The sequence below is a fragment of the Sus scrofa genome, chromosome 12 (genome assembly GCF_000003025.6).
Source record: "Sus scrofa isolate TJ Tabasco breed Duroc chromosome 12, Sscrofa11.1, whole genome shotgun sequence".
Lineage (NCBI taxonomy): Eukaryota > Metazoa > Chordata > Mammalia > Artiodactyla > Suidae > Sus > Sus scrofa.
The window spans coordinates 11,994,779-12,014,501 of NC_010454.4; the positions used below are offsets into that span (position 1 = coordinate 11,994,779).

Genomic DNA, 19,723 nt, shown 5'->3' on the forward strand with positions numbered 1-19,723 from the left:
TTTTTTATCTTTTTGCCATTTCTTGGGCCGCTCCTGCAGCATGTGGAGGTTTCCAGGCTAGGGGTCCAATCAGAGCTGTAGCCACCGGCCTACACCAGAGCCACAGCAACGCGAGATCCGAGCCACGTCTGCAACCTACACCACAGCTCACGGCAACAAGGCCAGGGATCGAACCTGCAACCTCATGGTTCCTAGTCGGATTCGCTAACCACTGCGCCACGACGGGAACTCCTCTTTCTTTCTTTTTTTTTCCGCCTTTTAATGGCCGAACCTGCGGCATATGAAAGTTACCAGGCCAGGGGTCGAATCTGAGCTGCAGCCCCTGGCCTACGTCCCAGCCACAGCAACTCAGGATCCAAGCATGTCTGCGAACTACAACACAGCTCATGGCAATGCAGGATCCTTAACTCACTGAGCGAAGCCAGGGATTGTACCCACATCCTCATGGATGCTAGTGGGGTTGGTTACCCCTGCGCCACGGTGGGAACTTCTGTGCATTTTCCGTTGCACTATCTCTAATGATACGAACATTAATACCTAGTAACAACTGATATCTTTTGATTCGTTTACTTCTTTACCTGTCCTTAACAACCCTATTGTGTAGGCAGTCACTGCGCCATTCCCATTGTACGGAACTGAAGCCCCGAGGGGTTAAGTAACTTGCCCAAATCACACAGGTGGTTAGCAAGTAGCAGGACTGAGATTTGATCTCAAGTAATTCTGATTCTAGAGCCTATATTCTTACTTCCATGTACTACTCCAAGCGTCCTCATATTATTCTGAGATGATATAGGTCTCAAACTATGGGATAACGAAGCCACTCGTTATGGCAATTTTTAAGAGTCCCAAGAGACATAAGAGAAACTGTGGTTTATACGACGCTTACCACGTCTCAGTCACTGTTCTAAGTGCTATGTATTAACTAAGTTATATGTATTAACTCAGTAATCTTAATGCCGAAACACAAACAACCTCCTTTCCCCAAAGGAGAAAACACAAGGAGGGAGCAGTATCCTCGCGGATAAGACGGGGAAAAAGAAGCCTGGAAAGGTTCCGAAAGTCGCTTCAGATCCCACAGGCGGAGCCAGCCTAAGTGGCAGGCAAGCACTGTTCGTCACTGCCAACCACACTGCACTGTCAGTTAACCTGGTTATTCGTTCTGTCCTCATGGCATCTAACAGACAGACGTTATTTCCCATCCACTCACTTGCTTTTATCTGGTGAGACCAGGAAAGTTTAAGCAACTCCGTAAGGCCCATCCAGGGAGTTGGTGGTAGACTAACCAGGGATCCAAAGCCCATGCTGTACTGTTTCCAGTACCCCAGGCTTTAGTGCTGCCGTCCCAGGCTCGCTCTCGGGGACAGATCCTTCCACTTGCGGGTCCCCGACACGCAGGTCTTACCTGAAGCTCCCCGGGGGTCCCAGCCGAGACGGACGCTGCCCCCTGGCGACAGGTGGGCGCAAGCGCAGCGCACGCTCCGGAGCCGGCGGCGCGGCTCGCTGATTGGCTGGCGCGGATCCCGGCTGCTTCCCCGGGGGCGCGAGCCGCGCGAGTAAAGGGGCGCCGCAGGCAGCAGCCGCCCGCCCGCGCCCCCCGCGCCCCGCGCCCCGCTCCCCGCGCCGCCCGGGGACGCCCTCGCCGTCTCTCTGTCGCGGGGCCTCTCCCTTTTCTCTCTCGCTTGGGTCCTGGTTGTGAATTCACCCAGGGTCCAGGATGACAATCCGACACCAAGGCCAGCAGTACAGGCCGAGGATGGCATTTCTCCAGAAGGTGAGCGTGGTCTTGTCGCCTGAGCTGGGGAAGGTGCGCAGGGACCCAACTCGGAGAAGAGATGGTGGGAGGCTCCAAGCCTGTGGACAGGAGTGGAGGGCTTCCTTGTGGTCTTAAGAACCACAGGACCCGACTTCCCATTGTGGCTCCGTGGAAATGAGCCCGACTAGTATCCATGAGGGTGCAGGTTCCATCTCTGGCCTCGCTCAGTGGGTGAAGGTTCCAGAATTGCCGTGACCGGTGGAGTAGGTTGCAGTCGCGGCTGGGATCTGGCCTTGCTGTGGCTGTGGTGTAGGCTGGGGGCGGCTGAAGCTCCAATTCAAACCCCAGCCTGGGAATCTCCCTATGCCCGGGTGCAGCCCTAAAAAGCGGGGAGTGGGGCGGTGGGGTGGTGGTGGACAACAGGACCTGTTTAAGTGTCCAGGCTGCCTGTTGGTCCCAGAGAATCAGCCCTGCTTGAGTAGAATGCTGGAGGGTGAAGAGTCTGTTACCAGAAGCTTCCATCCGCTGAGGGTATTCTGCACTCTACACTCCTGCTCCCAAAGGTCCCCAATAACCTCAGTGACCCACAGGGGTAACTGGCACATGAATGCACCCCGTATTGCCTTCCTTTCTTTCCCAGGCTCACTTCCCGAACCCCTACTGCTACTTCCGGGCATCAGTCCTTGCGGATAATATACAAATAGGTTTGATATTATCCCCATTTTACAGGTATGGAAACTGAGGCAAGTAAGGCCCAACCCTGGAAGAAGTGTTGACGTGATGCCGTGAAGCTGGCCTCGCTCCAGTGATAGAAACAAAGTACACGTGTAGTGGGAAGGAGCTTTGGATGCTACTCCAGGAATAGGGGAGGCACCCCCCGGGGAGAAAGCCTTGAACCTGAGACTGAAGGATGCTGAGGCTTCTCTTGGGCCCAGAAGAAGCAGAAGAAGGACCAAGGCAGCAGGAGCAGCATGTGCAGGTCTGCTGGGTTTAAGGCAAGTCATTCCCTGTGGCTGAGCTTTTTATACAAGAGGGGGTGAGGCCAGACAGGCAGGCAAGGCCGGCTCATAAAGGTCTCCTATGCCTGTTGGAGGTGGTCGGATTTTTCCCAAAAGAAGCCACTGAGGAATTCAGAGCAAGTGAGTGATGTCAGCTTCAAGTTCGAAAGACCACCGTGTAAGCGAGAGGAATGAATGGGGTGTCCTCTGTTCCTTGAGCTGAGAGAGTTCACTTGGGGGGTCCTCCTGTGGCACAACTCCAGCTGCCTAGGCAGTGATACTTTTGTCACAGGGCTGGGAGAAAGGTGCTGGTCAGAAGGGCCCTTCTATCTCCTGTGGCTTCCGTGCTACTTCCTACTCTCTCAGCCCAGCGCAAACCCTGGGAAGACCTCCCTACTGGCCACAGTGCCACCCCACCTCTGCCATACCTACCTCTCTCTCTTTCTTCCTTTCCCTCTTTTCCCTTTTCTCCCTTCTCTCTTTCCTTTTTTCCTTTCTTTCTTTAAATTATAGTTGATTTACAATGTTATGTCAATTTCTGGTATACAGCAAAGTTACTCAGATACACACACACACACACACACACACATATACACACACACACACACACACACACACGCATCCCTTTTTCTCCTGTTATCTTCCGTCATGTTTTATCAGAAGTGATTGGGTATAGTTCCCTGTGCTACACAGCAGGACCTCATTGTTTATCATGTACTAACCCCAAACTCCCAGTCCATCCCACTCCCTCCCACTTCCCTTTGGCAACTATGAGTCTGTTCTCTATGACTGTAGTCTTTTTCTGCTTTGTGGATAGGTCCATTTGTGCCATATTTTAGATTCCACATATAAGGGATATCATATGGTATTTCTTTCTCTTTCTGAATTACCGAGACCCTCTGGTTGTATCCAAGTTGCTACAAATGGCATTATTTCATTCTTTTTTATGACTGAGTAGTATTCCATTGCTGCCTCTGATTTCTCTTGCACAGCCTGGTGACTGGCATCCACCACTGAGGGGTCGCGAGCTTAAGATGTGGCAGAAAGGGGAGTTCCCATTGTGGTTCAGTGGAAATGAATCTGATTAGCGTCCATGAGGATGCAGGTTCGATCCCTGGCCTCACTCAGTGGGTTAAGGATCTGGCATTACCGTGAGTTGTGGTGTAGGTTGCAGATGCGGCTTGGATCCTGTGTTGCGGTGGCTGTGGTGCGGGCCAGCGGCTACAGCTCTGATTTGACCCCTAGCCTGGGAGCCTCCATGTACCACGGAAGAAGACATAGAAAGACAAAAAAAAAAAAAAAAAAAAAAAAAGATGTAGCAGAAAGAGGTGGAGCATCCACAGGCCAGGAGCTTTGCCTGGGTGCAGCTAGCTGATGATGCATAGTGGTCTGAAGAGCGTGGCCAGGCACCCACAGGGCTCTGTCTCCAGCCTGTCATCCTATGTCCCTACATCCCTGACCACTGGGGGTGGGGTGGAAATGCCCTCTTGTCCTCTGATGTGCCCTCCTCTTGATTTAGGGAAACAGGTAGTCCTGGGCCAGGACTGCAAGGAACAGGGATCTTAATGAGGCTGGGACTGATTTAGAATCACTGCTGTTACTGATACGTTTCTCCCTGCAACAGACATTTATTGATCACCTACTTTGTGTCGGATATTGTTAGACACTGGAGAGGTGGTCCCTGTCCTCACGTGGCTTCTAATGCAGTAGTGGGAGAGAGTCATACGCCCCACCCCGCCAGGGCACATACCCCAGGGGGTAGAGGAAGGGTCTGTGCAGGCACTCCCTTCCTCCTGGGTAGATTAGCATGAAAGGGTTCTGGAAGAGTCAGTGGTGGTTTAGCTGAGCTTGGAGGATGTGAGGGTGTTTTTGAGGCAAATCAGGGACCGGCAGAGGGCCAGGACACAGGAGCCGGGACGTGCATGCAGCTGTGGACCCATTGCATGTCCATTGCTGATTGGATCCCCACGGTGAAGGCCAGTAGGCCGCACTGTTTCTAGATGGAGGCCCCGGAAGACTTGAGAGTGGTTCTCAGTGACATTGAGAATGTAACAGAAGTGGGGGCTTTTCGAGGCTGCATGCAGCCAAGAGGGCACGTGGGCCTTGGGCATTGGGACTGTAGGAGGCAGCACTGTAGTTGGGACACAAGCCCCTGCAAAGAAAGAGCGAGCTGGGATTTGGGATGACAGTTTACATCTTTGCACAGCAAGGGACATGACGGGTCTTGTCTGCAGTGCCTGCCCGTCAGCGGGCAGTATGCTGAGGCCACGGCTTCTGATACGTTTAGTGATTCTTTGAAATGTCTGGATACGTCTGGATTCTTTGAAATGCTTGATGTCCTACTTCAGTGAGCTGGTGTCTGAGAGCAGAGACATTCGGCCTGTTTGGGGGTCAAAGGCCAGCAATGATCTCTTGTTAGAGCCTAGAAGCTGTGGTCTGGTCAGCTGTGTGTGTGTTGGGGAAGGGCCAGGGGGTCTTCCCTGTGTCTGATGGAAGGAGACCCTCCGAAGTGATGCACACAGAACCAGAGATGACAGGGTCCTGGAGAAAGGCCCCAGCAGCCTCCTTGTGGGAGATCGTTAAAGTCAAGGCAGGTTTTCTGCTGTTGGCGGAGAGAGTTTCTGCTTCAGACAAGGCGATGGCCAAGATCACCTCTCCGAGAACCAATAGGTCGCTTTTTTTTTTTTTTTTTTGCATTTTGCTCGATGGTAACTTTTTTTGTGGGAACCACTGCACTGAGTTTACAGAGGAAAATTACTCTACGCCCTAATGGGGAGACTCCTGACTGAGTCCATTTGGGCGACTGTAACAAAAAACCACCGTGGGGAGCTGCTAAACGACAGAAACTGGTTTTTCACGGTTCTGGAGGCTGGAAGGCTGAGGTCAGCGCGCCGGCAAAGCACGGCCGGGCTCTGGTGAGGGCCTGCTTCCAGGCTCAGATCTCGGGCTGCGTCCTCAGAGCTAGAAGGGGCCAGGCCGCTCTCTGGGTCTTTTTTAAGGGCCCTAATGGCTCCGCCTTGGTGACCTCATCGCCTCCCACAGGCCCCCACCTTCTGTCCCATCACCTTGAGGCTGAGGGTTCAGCCTCTGAATCTGGGGGGACACAAACATTCAGACCACAGCAACTCCCAGAAAACGTACACGGCGCACCCACATTCTCCTCTTCCTGGCAAACCCTTGGTGCAAAGTGGGACCTTCCTGCTGGAGAGAAATTGGCCTCTATGGCGCTTTTGACAGTGGTTCCTGTGAATCCCCTCTGAAGAGTTTCAAATTCTTCATGGATTGATTTTTTTTTTTTTTTTTAACACGAAGGGAAAGGAATGAAGCTGTTGGTCTTTTTTGATCGGCGGCATTTACATTTCTAACTGGCCACGCAGGTAAAACGCCTCTGTCCCCGGATGAGCCCTCCCCGACTCCCCGCCAAAAAGACGGTGGTTTTTCTCCGCGCAGCACAGCCTTGTCCGGAAAAGTTGGGTGTGAGCTGCAAAGTTACGAGTGAAAGGAGCGAACGTGATGCCCTGTCATCAGAAATGACAGTAACAGGGCGTGTGTGTGTTGGGGAAGGAGGGACAGCTGGCTACTGCAAGCAAGAGTGACTCCCGCCGCCTGAAGTCTGCAGTCTTTCTCTTCCAAAACAGGCTTTTGTGTTTCCTGCACTGTGTGCTTGGCAGGGAGCCTGGGGACCTTGACATCACGTCCTCTGCCCACCCGCCTCCCCCAAGGCATATACGGTGGCCAAGGACAAGTGTCCACATCTGCAGCGTCCCAAGCTCCAGCCTCTCTTGTCCTCCGGGCAGTGCCTGGACTGTCACGCCCACCTGCACGCTGGGCTCCCAGCCTGCGTGCACTCCTTTTGTTGAACTCCTTTTGTTGAAAGGAGGCAAACTGTGAGCTTCCTCCCCGCCGGTTGCTGTGGCTGCATTGTGTCCCCCAGATTCAGGTGTTGAAGCTCTAACCCTTCAGCGTCTCAGACTGCGACGGTATTCAGAGATTGTCGTGGTTGTTCTGGCTGCCAGCACACTATGCCTCCACACTGGGCTGCGTAACAGAACTTTATCTTCTCCTGGTTCTGGAAGCTGGGAAGTTTAAGACCAAGGTGCCGGCAAGGTAGGTTCCATCCTTAGACATCTCTCTTTGGCTTGTAGGCAGCTGCCACCTCCCTGTGTCCTCACATGACCTCTTTGAGAGTTCAGAGAGAGAAAGAGAGATATGGTCTCTCTTCTTTTTCCTTTTTTGGCCACACCCATGGCATATGCAAGTTCCAGGACCAGGGGTCGAATCTGAAACAGCAGCTGTGACCTGTGCCACAGCTACAGTGGGAACTCCTCATCTCTCTTCTTACAAGTGCTAATCCTATAAGATCAGGGCCTCACCCTCTTGACCTCATTAAACCTTAAGTACTTCCTGGAGGCTCCACCTCCAAATACAGTCACATTGGGGATTAGGGCTTCAGTGTATATGAATTTGGGAAAGATGCAAACATTCAGTCGGTAACAGAAATAAAGCCTTTAAGAAGGTGCTTAAGGTAAAATGATGCCATTAGGTTGGGCCTAATCTAATTTGACTGGTGTCCTTATGGGAGGAGATTAAGACACATGGGGAGGAGTTCCTGTTGTGGGTCAGAGGAAATGAATCTGACTAGCATCCATGAGGATTCAGGTTCGATCCCTGGCCCCACTCGGTAGGTTAAGGATCCAGCATTGCCGTGAGCTGTGGTGTAGGTCGCTGACATGGCTCAGATCTGGCGTTGCTGTGGCTGTGGTGTAGGCCAGCAGCTACAGCTCTGATTTGACCTCTAGCCTGGGAACCTCCATATGCCCAGGGAGTGGCCATAAAAACCAAAAAAAAAAAAAAATAAAATAAAAAAAGACACATGAGGAGACACCAGGAGCAGGTGTGCAGAGGAATGGCATGTGCAAGCCAAGCAGAGGCCTCAGAAGAAACCAGCTCTTCTGGTACCCTGATCTCGGACTTTCTAGGCTCCAGAACTGTGAGACAATACATTTCTGAAGTTTAATCATCCCAGCTTGTGGTGTTTTGTTACAGCAGCCCGAGCAAACTAATACATTTGTGAAGGGACGTTCATGGCTGCCTGGGTTCTAGGTCTCTTTGAATGCATTTTTTTTTTTTTTGGTCTTTTTTCCTTTTTCTAGAGCTGCTTCCTGTGGCATATGGAGGTTCCCAGGCTAGGGGTCTAATCAGAGCTGTAGCCACCAGCCTACACCACAGCCACAGCAACGCAAGATCCGAGTGGCATCTGCGACCTACACCACAGCTCACAGCAACGCCAGATCCTTAACCCACTGAGCAAGGCCAGGGATCGAACCCACAACCTCATGGTTCCTAGTCGGATTTGTTAACCACTGTGCCACGATGGGAACTCCCTCTTTGAATGCATTTTGATCCTGGTAAACCTTAGCACCTCAGTCTGGATGCTTCTTTTCTCTGTGGCAGAGGCAAAACATTCTCACCAAATATCCAATGTGCTCTCTTAGGACAAACAGGCTACAAGCAGACCGACGTGTGTGTGACTTCCAGGCTGAAAGCATTGAAAGGCGGGTATGAAGGCTTCACATTTTGGCGTCTTCCCTGCATAGTGATGGTGAAGGCATGTGATGGACCGAGGGACCGTGGACGGTAGCAGCCCGCATCCCGGAGTCATGACTTTGAGGGTGTGCCCCGGACACTGCCCACTTGAATTAGCATTTACATAAGAGAAACAAATCTTTGTGCCATCTAACCTTTGTTAGAGAAGTTCAGTAACTTGCCTAAGGTCACTCGCACACCGGCGGATGCGGGGAGGTCTGAGTCAGGTCTAACCCGTGTGCTTTGTCCCAGGTCTAGCAGCCACTTCCACTTGTATCTCAGCAGCTGACACTGAATCAGCTGGCCCCAGACATTTTCCCCAGAAGTGCAGAAGCTGAAAGGGACCTTCGCGGTCACCCAGGCCAACCCTCTCATTTCACCGAGGAAGCGGCCTGACCGTGGTCACACTGCCCTGGACCACACTGTCCTCGTCCCTGGTCTCTGGATGCCCTTCTCGTCTGCCCTCAGTTGTGTGTCCCCTCCTGCTGCTGGCTGTGGTTGGGACAGCCGTCCTCTTGGGGGGTGGGGACAGTCTGGGGTCTGATCACATTCCAAGGCAGAGACAGCTTGTCGGTCTCCAGCTCCCCTTCTCCCTTTCTTTCTGTCTTTTCTTTTTTTTTTAGGGCCGCACCCGTGGCATGTGGAGGTTCCCAGACTAGGGGTCCAATCAGAGCTGCAGTGCCGGCCTACGCCAGAGCCACAGCAACGCCAGATCCGAGCCCCGTCTGCGACCTACACCACAGCTCACGGCAACGCTGGATCCTTAACCCACTGAGCGAGGCCAGGGATTGAACCCGCGTCCTTGTGGATACTAGTTGGGTCTGTTACCTCTGAGTCACCATGGGAACTCCTCAGCTTCTCATCTGCAGCTCCTGCTCAGGTGGAGCGTAGGGATCTCAAGTTCTGGTCCATCATTATTCGCTTGTCTCAGACGGGTTCCACTGAGCTCACATCCCAGGAGTGCCTCACATCCCTGGTGATTCCTCTTTAGGGCCACTCTGTTAAGTAATTTCCGATGTAGGTTAACAACTCTTGTTGGGCACACATATAAAATATACACCAAGCCAGTCACTACTGGAATTTGTAATTAGAAATGAAGGAAATACCCCAAAGCTCCCATCAAAAACAAGAGCTATAATATCCCAAATGAAAGGTACTATGCGATTAGAAAATCATGTACAGTTAGTCTTCACATCAAGTTGAATGTCCCAGAGGAGAGGTGGTTATTAAATAGGTTAATACAGATCCTGGTTCTTGGACTTGGATGGATTAAATGGGTGTTGGAGGAGGTCACCAAGAGGATGTGACCAGTTGACCTGCCACCTGGACCTGGGCCATCAGAGGCTCCTTAACCCCTCCCTTCCTTGTCCTTGGAACCTGCCTTCTGCTTCTGGTTCCCACTGTGGGAGCCAGTTGCAAGGACGCAGACTTAAGAGAGCAATGTGTTGCTGAGACCATCTGGATGGTGTGCAGGACTGAACCGTGTTGAGGCCTTTGTTCAGACTTTTAAGGTTCTGGCGGGTGGGTGCTATTTACTCATCACAAGCCTCGTACAAAAGTTCCCTTGTTTATTACACCTACCACCTACCAAGCTGAAGTTGTCTTTTTTTTTTTTTTTTTTTTTCTTTGTCGTCTCTCCTTGCTGTGTACGGGGCCCGTTTCAGATTTCACCTGGGAAATTCCAGAGGTTTCAAGCCAACATTGGGGGCCAACGGATGCTTTAATTTTAGAAAGAGACCAAATGTGTAGAATGAAATCAGTCATCAACAGGAAGGACCCGAGAGACTGTCTGTGAAGACCTCAGATACAAACTGGGTGACCTGGTGCCACTTCAGGGAGGCCCAGCCGGAGAGAGGCTGTAAGCAGAAAAGCTTAAACCAAGTCAACTGCATTGTACTCTTGCCTGTGAAAGTCCATGTCAAGAGCATCTCTGAAAGGGACGTTCAAAGAGACAAAAGGACTTATCTTGCCTCTAGCACCCTGGGAGAAAATGCTTTTTATCCAGGAAAATGAATTTCTACCTCCCCCGACAGGTGCGTCTTAGATACCATCACACTTGGATAGCATTTTCCCTGTCCTGATTCCACGCCATGGGTCTCCAATACCATATGCCCATAGTGTACGAATCTGGACTTCCATGTCCATCTTCCTTCAAGAAGGAGCACATCGTTGGTGAATAAAGTTACCCAGCTGACTGAGAAGTGTATTTTTCACTGGAAGGGCACTAACGTACACTGTAGTTTATACATGGGTCCCTTTGGAGTTTGGTTAGTATTGGTGTGTCCTCCGGAGCCTGGTTCTCTCTGTCCTAACGGTGCGGGTTCTGGGCGCTAGAGAATGGAGGACCAGACGCTCTAATGGATTGGCACTGTCATCCTTAGGCAGGTCTTGCTTGAAACTGCAAGTTTAGTAACAGACTAGTAAGTCGCTTCAAAGCTCCCCTTGACTGAAGTTTCAAACACATGAGACTACCTCAGTACGAGCTTCTCTTGTGACCTCAGTAACTAAGTCATCGTGAATAAACTTGAAGACAATCCTTGTACTAAATTTTATTCTATGATGTGAGGGCAAGTTTCAGGTAAATGTTACCTCCTGCATACATACGTGCTGAAGTGACTCTTAACTACATTCTGTTTCTAGGAGGAAATATCAGTCATTTTACTCAAGTTGGTCTTTAACAAATTGCCTAGGTTTGTCATTAAGAAGCCCTGAATCGTAGAAGTTCCATTTGGAACAATTCATATTTTTCCCATTTAATTCTTCCTTCCTTCCTCCCTCTCTCCCTTTCTTTCTTCCACACCTGAAGCATGTGGAAGTGCCTAGCGAATCAAACCCGAGCCACAGCAGTGACAGTGCCAAATTCTTAAACGCTAGGCCACCAGGGAACTCCTCCATTTAGTTATTTCTATTGTTTAATAAATAATATATTGATAACATTTGCTCAATAATATTACGATCTTGTCCACTGTCCATGATGTGTGTGGGAGGAAGGGCAAGGAGGGGTCACTTCCTTTTCCAAATGTTAGTAGATGTAGTACTTCATTATTTATGGACCATTTTCTAGAACATCTGTAAAACTGAAACCATCCTTACTGAAATTCAGTCAGATGATTTTCAAAAAGCAGTTCTGAGATGTCTTTTGAGAAGTGAGAGTGCCTCTTGAACAGGACTGTGCTCAGGTGAAGGATTTCTTTATGTCAGCATCTCCCAAAAATATGTTCTGGGAAAAACCACATTGGGGAGATATTAATAGGGTGTTACTCAAGGCTCTGTGGTCAAATGCTTGAGAAACACCAGGCTAACCAAAGTGACGCGAGTTCCATTATTGCGGAGTTTCTCAGAACAATTTAATACTCTATTATTATTTGTGCTAAGAGACTATGGTTCAAATCCTAAATTTATTTGTCCATCTTTTATTTTCCCCTCAGGAACACATTATGGTAAAAGCTTATTTATTTTATTTATTGTCTGTTTTTTAGGGCCATGTTTATTTATTTATTTACCTATTTGTTGTCTTTTTTTTAGAGCTGCACTGGTGGCATATGGAGGTTCCCAGGCTAGGGGTCTAATCAGAGCTGTAGCTGCCGGCCTACACCGCAGCCACAGCAATGCAAAATCTTCTTTAAATACTCCCCAATCTTTGTGTGTGTGTGTGTGTGTGTGACACCCGCAGCATTTGGAGGTACCTGGGCAAGGGATGGAAGCTGAGCCACAGCCCTGACAATGCTGAGTCCTTAACCACTAGGCCACCAGGGAACTCCTGCCCCAACATGATCTTATAGAGAAGATAAATCTGGTTCATTAAACATACTAAGATCACACACAATAGGAAAGGATCACATACAGTAGGACAGGATGGCAGATACCATCCCCATTTTAAAACTGAGCGCACTCCAGGTCAAAAAGTTCAGGTAGTGAGTGCCTGTGCCAAGCTGCTGCCCTGGAAGAGAAAGAACCCCGGCCAGTATTCTGCAAGTAATCTAGTCGCCAGAGTCCCACTTCCCCTTCCTCTCCCACGGAGAGGGCATTCTGATACCCCATTCCGTCTTCCTTCCAAACTGCACTCTGCATGTTCCCCCGGAACCCTGTTCTTACAGGGCCACCGCGCTGTTTGCCCTGACTCCTCTCTCCCCAGTCTAGCCACAGTTAAATACTAAGACACGTTGTTTCAGTTACTTGACTGTTTTTTTTTTTTTTAATATTTTATTTTATTTTTGGCTGTGCCCAAAGCATACTGAATTTCTCGGTCAGCGATGGAACCTGCGCCATAGCAGTGACATGGCCAGATCTTTAACCCACTGTGCCACCAGCTAACTCCACTTGACTGTTTCTTAAACGGGCCGTTCTCGCAGATACACGAAAACAAGCCCTAAATGACATATTTTTAGGTTGGGGTTTCACCGTTATTTTCTCCGAGCCAATGGGCCTCAATCAGTTACAAAAAAATAAGTCCACAGCTCTGAGTATTCGAGGAGCTGATCCCCAGTCAGCACTTGGAGGAAAGGGGCCCCGGCGCCGTGGCCTTAAGGCGGCCCCCTCTGTGAATCCTCGCTCCCGGCCCCCCAGTTCTGGTGCCCGCGCCCCGCACCTAGCGACCCCCACCTGAGCCCCTCGCAGGAGACACACCCTCCCACCAACGCCCGCAAACTCGCCGCCTTGGGGCGGGTGGGGGCGGAGCCGGAAGTGGGCCGCCGGCGGAAGTCCTCCTCCCGGGAGCCTGCTCTTCCTCTCTAGGAGTTTGGAGGCATCCGCACCTCTATGGCCTGGGCCTGGGGTGGCCACCCTGCGTGAGGGGCCTTTGGGGCTCTAGAGGTGGATAGCAGCTCGCTGCCTTTGGGACGCTTTCCTGCCCTTTTATTCGCGAGTGCACCTGGCAGCGCTACTGGTAGGGAGTCGGAAATTGCCCTCATCACTCTTATAAATAATGGAGCTACAGGAGCACAATAGAGTCCCCCAAACCAGTTTTCTAGCCGTTTTGTACTAGAGTAGGCGCACATTTTTTTATTGACACGAAATCCAGCTTGGATGCAGTAACACAACTGAAATGACCTTAAATAATAATACTTAAAAAAAAAAAAGATTTTATGTTTAGAGTACCTTCTCCTCCCCACCCCCACCCAGGCAGAGCCCTCTTGTCCCCCTTAATCCTGCAGGGACAGGCGGGTACACCTGTGCTTCCCCTCAACCCCAGGGGCCCCAACTGGCTGTTCAATCAGAGGTTCATGTGAACAGCTTTTTTATGGTACTCTCTTATTCCGGGTTGCTGCTCTAAAAAGAGGAAGGGGAAACTAGGCAAGTACAACTACAGAATCCAGTAAAATTAGAATTGTCTAGGTAGAAAAAGCATAATAAGGGTGTGGGGAAGTTAGTTCATTCCGGGCAAAGGGAACAGAAATATACAGTCCTATTGAAAAACCACCGAGCGATCTATAGCAGAGGCCATTGCACGTGTTTAGGCTCTGACTCGGGAGAAAATTCATCCCAGCGAAATAATCCAAGAGGGAGGAAGAGCTGCATTTCTGAAGCAGTTCTGTAATGGACCCCTTTTGACTTTTACTTGCCCAACATCCAGTTTTCTTTTTTCTGGTTTTTGCATCATGATTTTTCCGTGGGAACCATGGAGCTCTCAGCGCAGGTCTGGGGTGAGCCCAGGCCTGGCTGATGGGAAAATCCCAGCGTGGATTAAGGAGGTGAGATGTGTAGGCAGAGGCCAGGCGGCCTGGGTCTCATTCCTGGCTCCGCGGCTTAAGCTGGGCATGAACTTCAGCTTCTTATTTATCCTCTTTCCTCCTTTGTTGAATCCAGTATTGATAACAGACAACTACTAGGGTTGGCGTGAGCGCTCAGTGAATGGAGCAGGTATATTAACGCCTCTTATGTGAAACCTTTGTTATTTCCTCTGAGCAGACTCTGCTCACCTTTCTGTTCTGTCCTTTTCTCTTTTGCCTTCCACATACTCCTGTTCCATCCACTGCATTATCCTGGACTTATATTTCATCTCTTTCTTTCCTACTAGAAACACCCACAAGGCAGAACTGGATCTTTTCACCTTTTTACCGTGGGTGCTGGACACAGTTCTCTGCTGAGAAATGGTGCTCAATCAAGGTTTGTTGAACAAGACCAAATACTGTCTAACACAGAGCAGAGTTGGAACGGTTAATGTAAATGTAACGAAGTTAAAGGATAAACAAAAGGGAAATGGTGAAAACCACATGAAGCTGTATTATTTTTCGTACCAAAAATGATTTCTTACAGAAATCCCTGGGGATTGCTTTGAAGCCCGAGCCACGCCACACAGGCAGGGCGAGCATCTGAGTGTCAGTAGAGGATGCTCAGCTGGCATGATTTAGCTTCAAAAGTCCTTCACAGGATGGGCTTGTTTGACAAAAGAAGGGGATATCAGTAAGACTGACTCAGATGGGGTGCGCCAAGTAATGTATTTTCTTAAGGTCTCTTCTCCTAAAGGGGGTCCTCCTTGCCCCTCACCCCCACCCCTCCGTGATCACGTGTGGCAGGAATGGCTGGGCTCGGCCACGGTGGCGCTCTGTTCTTGTGATTGTCTGCCATATGGAAACCCATGTTGGGGTGTCTGGTCTAAGCCCAGAGGGGCCTCGATTTGTAGTGAGCATCGAATCCCACTCTGCCAGCCTTCCATCTGCTTGAGCTTTTAATTCTCGCTATATAGTATATTATGTAATATATAGATAGATAATAAAATTGGATGGGAATTTTGAAATCATCAAGTCTGACACTTACTACTACTGAGAAAATAGAGAATTAGAGTGATGAGGTAACTTGTTGACATTTGCCCCTCCCCCTAATTCGGAGTGATGGAAGGTAGGTCAGTGGGTGCCTGGGGGCAGCAGGGGGAGGGGATGCCAGAGGGCACAAGGAAGCTTTGGGGGGGGCGGTAACAAATGTCTTGATCGTGGCTGTAGTTTCAAGGGGGTGTACACATGTTGAAACCTATCAAATTGTACCCTTTAAATGCATATGCCATTTAGTGTATGTCAGTTATAGCTCAATAAAGCTGTGAAAAAAAGCCATGTATCTGGTGAGAGGCAGAGCATGGACCAGAACCCAGCCTGGAGGCTTTCATACTTCCCCTTCACCCAGCGCTGTCTTAAAACCAAAGCCTAGTTCAAGTTGCAAAAATGCCTTTTCCTGTAATGTCATTTTTTTTAATTTAAAAAATTATATGGAAATATAACTGTACAATATTATGTAAGTTACACGTGTACAATAGAGTGATTCATATGTATGTATATTTTTTTATGGTTGCACCTGAGGCACAGGGGTTGAATCGGAGCTGCAGCGGACAGCCTACATCACAGCCACAGCAACACCAGATACGAGCTGCATCCACCACCTACACTGCAGCTTGCAGCAATGCCGGATCCTGAACCCATTGAGCCGGGCCAGGGATCAAACCCACATCTTCACAGAGACTGCGTTGGGTCCTTAGCCAGCTGAGCTACAATAGGAACTCCATAATTCATAATTTTTAAAGATTAGGTTCCAATTATAATTATTATAACATATTGGCTGTATTCCTCATGCTGTACAATTCCTTATAGATTATTTTACACCTAATCGGTTGTGTGTCTTACTCCCCTCCCCCATGTTGCCCCTCCCCCCTTCCTTCTCCCCACTTGTAACACTAGTTTGTTCCGTCTGTGAGTCTGCTTTTATTTTACTTAAAAAATTTTTTTATTTGTTATTTATTTATTTATTGCTTTTTAGGGCCCAACCCATGGCTCATGGAGGTTCCCAGGCTAGGGGTCCAGTAGGAGCCATAGCTGCTGGCCTACACCACAGCTACAGCAACGCAGGATCCGAGCTGTGTCCTTGACCTACACCACAGCTCACGGCAATGCCAGATCCTTAACCCACTGAGCGAGGCCAGGGATCGCACCCGCAGCCTCATGGTTCCTAGGTGGATTTGTTTCTACTGTGCTTTTTTTTTTTTTTTTTTTTTTTTTTTGTCTTTTGTCTTTTGTTGTTGTTGTTGTTGTTGTTGTTGTTGTTGTCGTTGCCATTTCTTGGGCCGCTCCCGTGGCATATGGAGGTTCCCAGGCTAGGGGTCGAATCGGAGCTGTAGCCACCTGCCTACGCCAGAGCCACAGCAACACGGGATCCGAGCCGCGTCTGCAACCTACACCACAGCTCATGGCAACGCCGGATCGTTAACCCACTGAGCAAGGGCAGGGACCGAACCTGCAATCCTAGTCGGATTCGTTAACCACTGCGCCACAACGGGAACTCCTCTACTGTGCTTTTATTTTTTGTTATACTCACTAATTTGTTGGATTTTTTAGATTCAAGATATAAGTGATAGCATGTATTTGTCTTTGTCTGACTTACTTCACTTCGTATGAGAGTCTCTGGGTCCATCCATGTTGCTGCAAATGGCATTATTTTCATTCTTTTTTTTTATTGTGTTTATATACCACATCTTCTTTTTTGTATTTTATTTATTATTTTTAATTTTTTTGGTTTTGTACATCTTCCTTATCCATTCATCTGTTGATGGACACGTGTTGCTTCCATGCCTCAGCTATTGTAAATAATACTGCTATGAACATGGGGATGCATGCGTCTTTTTGAATTAGGGTTTTTGGGGTATTTGGGGGATATGTACCCAGAATGGAATTGCTGGGCCATATGGTAGTTCTGTTTTCAGTTTTGAGAGAAACCTCCAAGCTATCTTCCACAGTGGCTGCACCAATTTACATGACGGTCGTTTTGAAAAACTCCATAGCTCCACATTTTCTGTAATGAAAAATAATAACGCCCTTAACAAAGAAGCTGCAGATGCCACTCAACAGTTCCCACGTGACCTGGTCCGCAGCTGGTCAGAAGTGTACCCCATGGAGCTGGGAAGAGGGTGGGGGCAGAGGGAGACGCGATTTTGTTCTCTCTTCCGGTGTTTATCTCTGACAGGGCTTGTGAAAAGCATTATTTAGGAGAAAAAAGAGATACGGATGGGTTTTTATTCTAGGACTGTACTTGGTGGTGGTAGGTGGCACCTGGTAGCCCCCTACGGGGCCAAAATAGTTTCTGAAAACTCCCCGGATGAGGAAGAGGCAGGAAACCTTCCAGAAACATCCCAACTCCTCTTTTTCTCCCTCTCTCCTGGGTCACGCAGTCAGGGTCCCAGCAAGGAGGGTCTGCTCCTGAGGGTCTAAAATATCTTCTTGGTGGAGAAGAGGAAAGTCAGGGGGAAGAGTAGGTGGGCTCCGTCCACACTCCCCTTTCTTGCTGAACTGGCGCTGACCGGTGGGTGTGTGGAGGGATGCTGTCCGGCTGGCCTGATGTGCTTCACTGTGTGGAAATTAAGACCCCGAGAGTTCCCTATTCGAATATGTTTCCATGAGCTGCTGCCTCTCTCAGGGGAGCTAGGAAGAAACATTCATGCATCTAAGGTTTTTTTTTTCTCTTCTCTGTATGATTTTTTTTACAATTGCAGATGTAATACACTCATCGCACAGACAAAAGCATGTGAATGCAAACACGGGATAGAGCACGGACAATGGCCCAGGGAGTCAGGGAATTCGGCATGAGTTCTGTCTGAGTCGGGGAGGCGTGTGTGGATGTGGAAGTGCTGTTACTGAGCTCTCCGGAGTGCTGGGGCCACAGGATTGACTCTGAGACCTGCCCTCTGGGCTCCCACGCCATCGAAGCTAGCTCCTGGTGCTGCTTCTTCAAGGTTCCCCCCCAACCCCCGTCCCCAGCACCCCCAACATGTCCCTCTCACACTCAGCCCTGTTCTCTGCCTGGCTCTGTACCCCGGGAGGCTGATCTTAATAGACTGCCCGGCCAGGGCTCCAGTGCCCTCCGGCTTCCCATCAGGACTGACCAGTGGGAAGCACCAAGAGGAGAGAGAGCTGGGATGTCTGTTCCCCGGGCATCGTTTCTGTGTCCTTCCAAGGTGATGATGGGATGTTCACGTACCTGACTGAGTCACGGGAGGATGTCACTGCAGCGTTAAGTCTCTCTGCCATCTCACAAGACAATTGCAAAGACTGATAATTGGTCAGTCTTTTTACTGAGATACAGTTTATAGACAATGTCATGCTCCAATTTTAAGAGTACAGTTGGATGAGTTTTGACAAACATAATTATCTGCATATAACTGTCACTTCCATCAAGACACAGAGCATCTTGGAGTTCCTGCTGCGGTGCAGCAGGTTAAGGAGTTGGTGTTGTCTCTGCAGCGGCTCAGGTTACTGCTGAGGCGCAGGTTCTATCCCCGGGCCCAGCACAATGAGTTAATGATCTGGCATTGCTGCAGCTATGGCTTGGATCCGATCCCTGGCCCAGGAACTTCCAAATGCCATGGATGCAGCCAAAAAACCCCAAAAGATAAACAGCATCTTAAACAACAAAGATTTACTGTACTGCACAGGGAACTATATTTAATATCTTATAATTACTATAGTGGAAGAGAATTTCAAAAAAATATATAACTGAATCACATTGCTGTACACTCGAAACTAATACAAGATGGTAAATCAACTAAACTTCAGCTTCAAAAAGGTAAAAAAGATGTAGAGCATCTCTATCAATCCAGAAAGTTCCCTCCAGCCCCTTTTCATTTAATCCCTGACTCTCCAAATAACCCACCCAACCAAAGTCAACCACTGTCTGATCCCTGCCACAGGGGATTTCCTGTCACCTTGTGTCCAACAAATTACTTTTTTTTCTTGCCTTGTTTGTGTGTGTGTGTGTGTGTGTGTGTGTGTCTTTTTGCCATTTCTTGGGCCGCTCCCGCGGCATATGGAGGTTCCCAGGCTCCATATGGGGTCCAATGGAGCTGTAGCCACCGGCCTAGGCCAGAGCCACAGCAACTCGGGATCCGAGCAGCATCTGCAATCTACACCACAGCTCATGGCAACGCCGGATCGTTAACCCACTGAGCAAGGGCAGGGACCGAACCTGCAACCTCATGGTTCCTAGTCGGATTTGTTAACCACTGCGCCACAACGGGAACTCCTTTTCTTGCTTTTTTAAGGCTGCACTCGGGGCTATGGAGGTTCCCAGGCTAGGGGGCAGATCGGAGCTGCAGCTGCCGGCCTATGCCACAGCCACAGCAACGCCAGATCTGAGCTGAGTCTTCGACCTATGCCCCAGCTCACGGCAATGCCGGATCCCCAACCCACAAGCGAGGCCAGGGATCGAAGCTGCGTCCTCATGGATACTAGTCGGATTCGCTTCCTATGGGCCATAATGGGAACTCCCCAATAAATTCCTTGATGCCACTCTCAAGCCACGTGGACCCGCGCCTCTGTGCCTATCCCAGCGCTGTTCTCGGTGATGTACTTGCATTTATCTGTTTCTACCCGGTTAACTTCCCATCTTCCTTCCTGCAGGACGTCTCCCTGAT

General features: G+C 49.5%; 1 long non-coding RNA gene across 1 annotated transcript; it reads left to right on the forward strand.

Moving 5' to 3' along the window:
• LOC102165781 lies at positions 1,525-10,535 on the forward strand. The gene is made up of 3 exons (XR_002337056.1): positions 1,525-1,771; positions 2,483-2,732; positions 10,002-10,535. It is a non-coding gene; the product is annotated as an uncharacterized LOC102165781 (long non-coding RNA).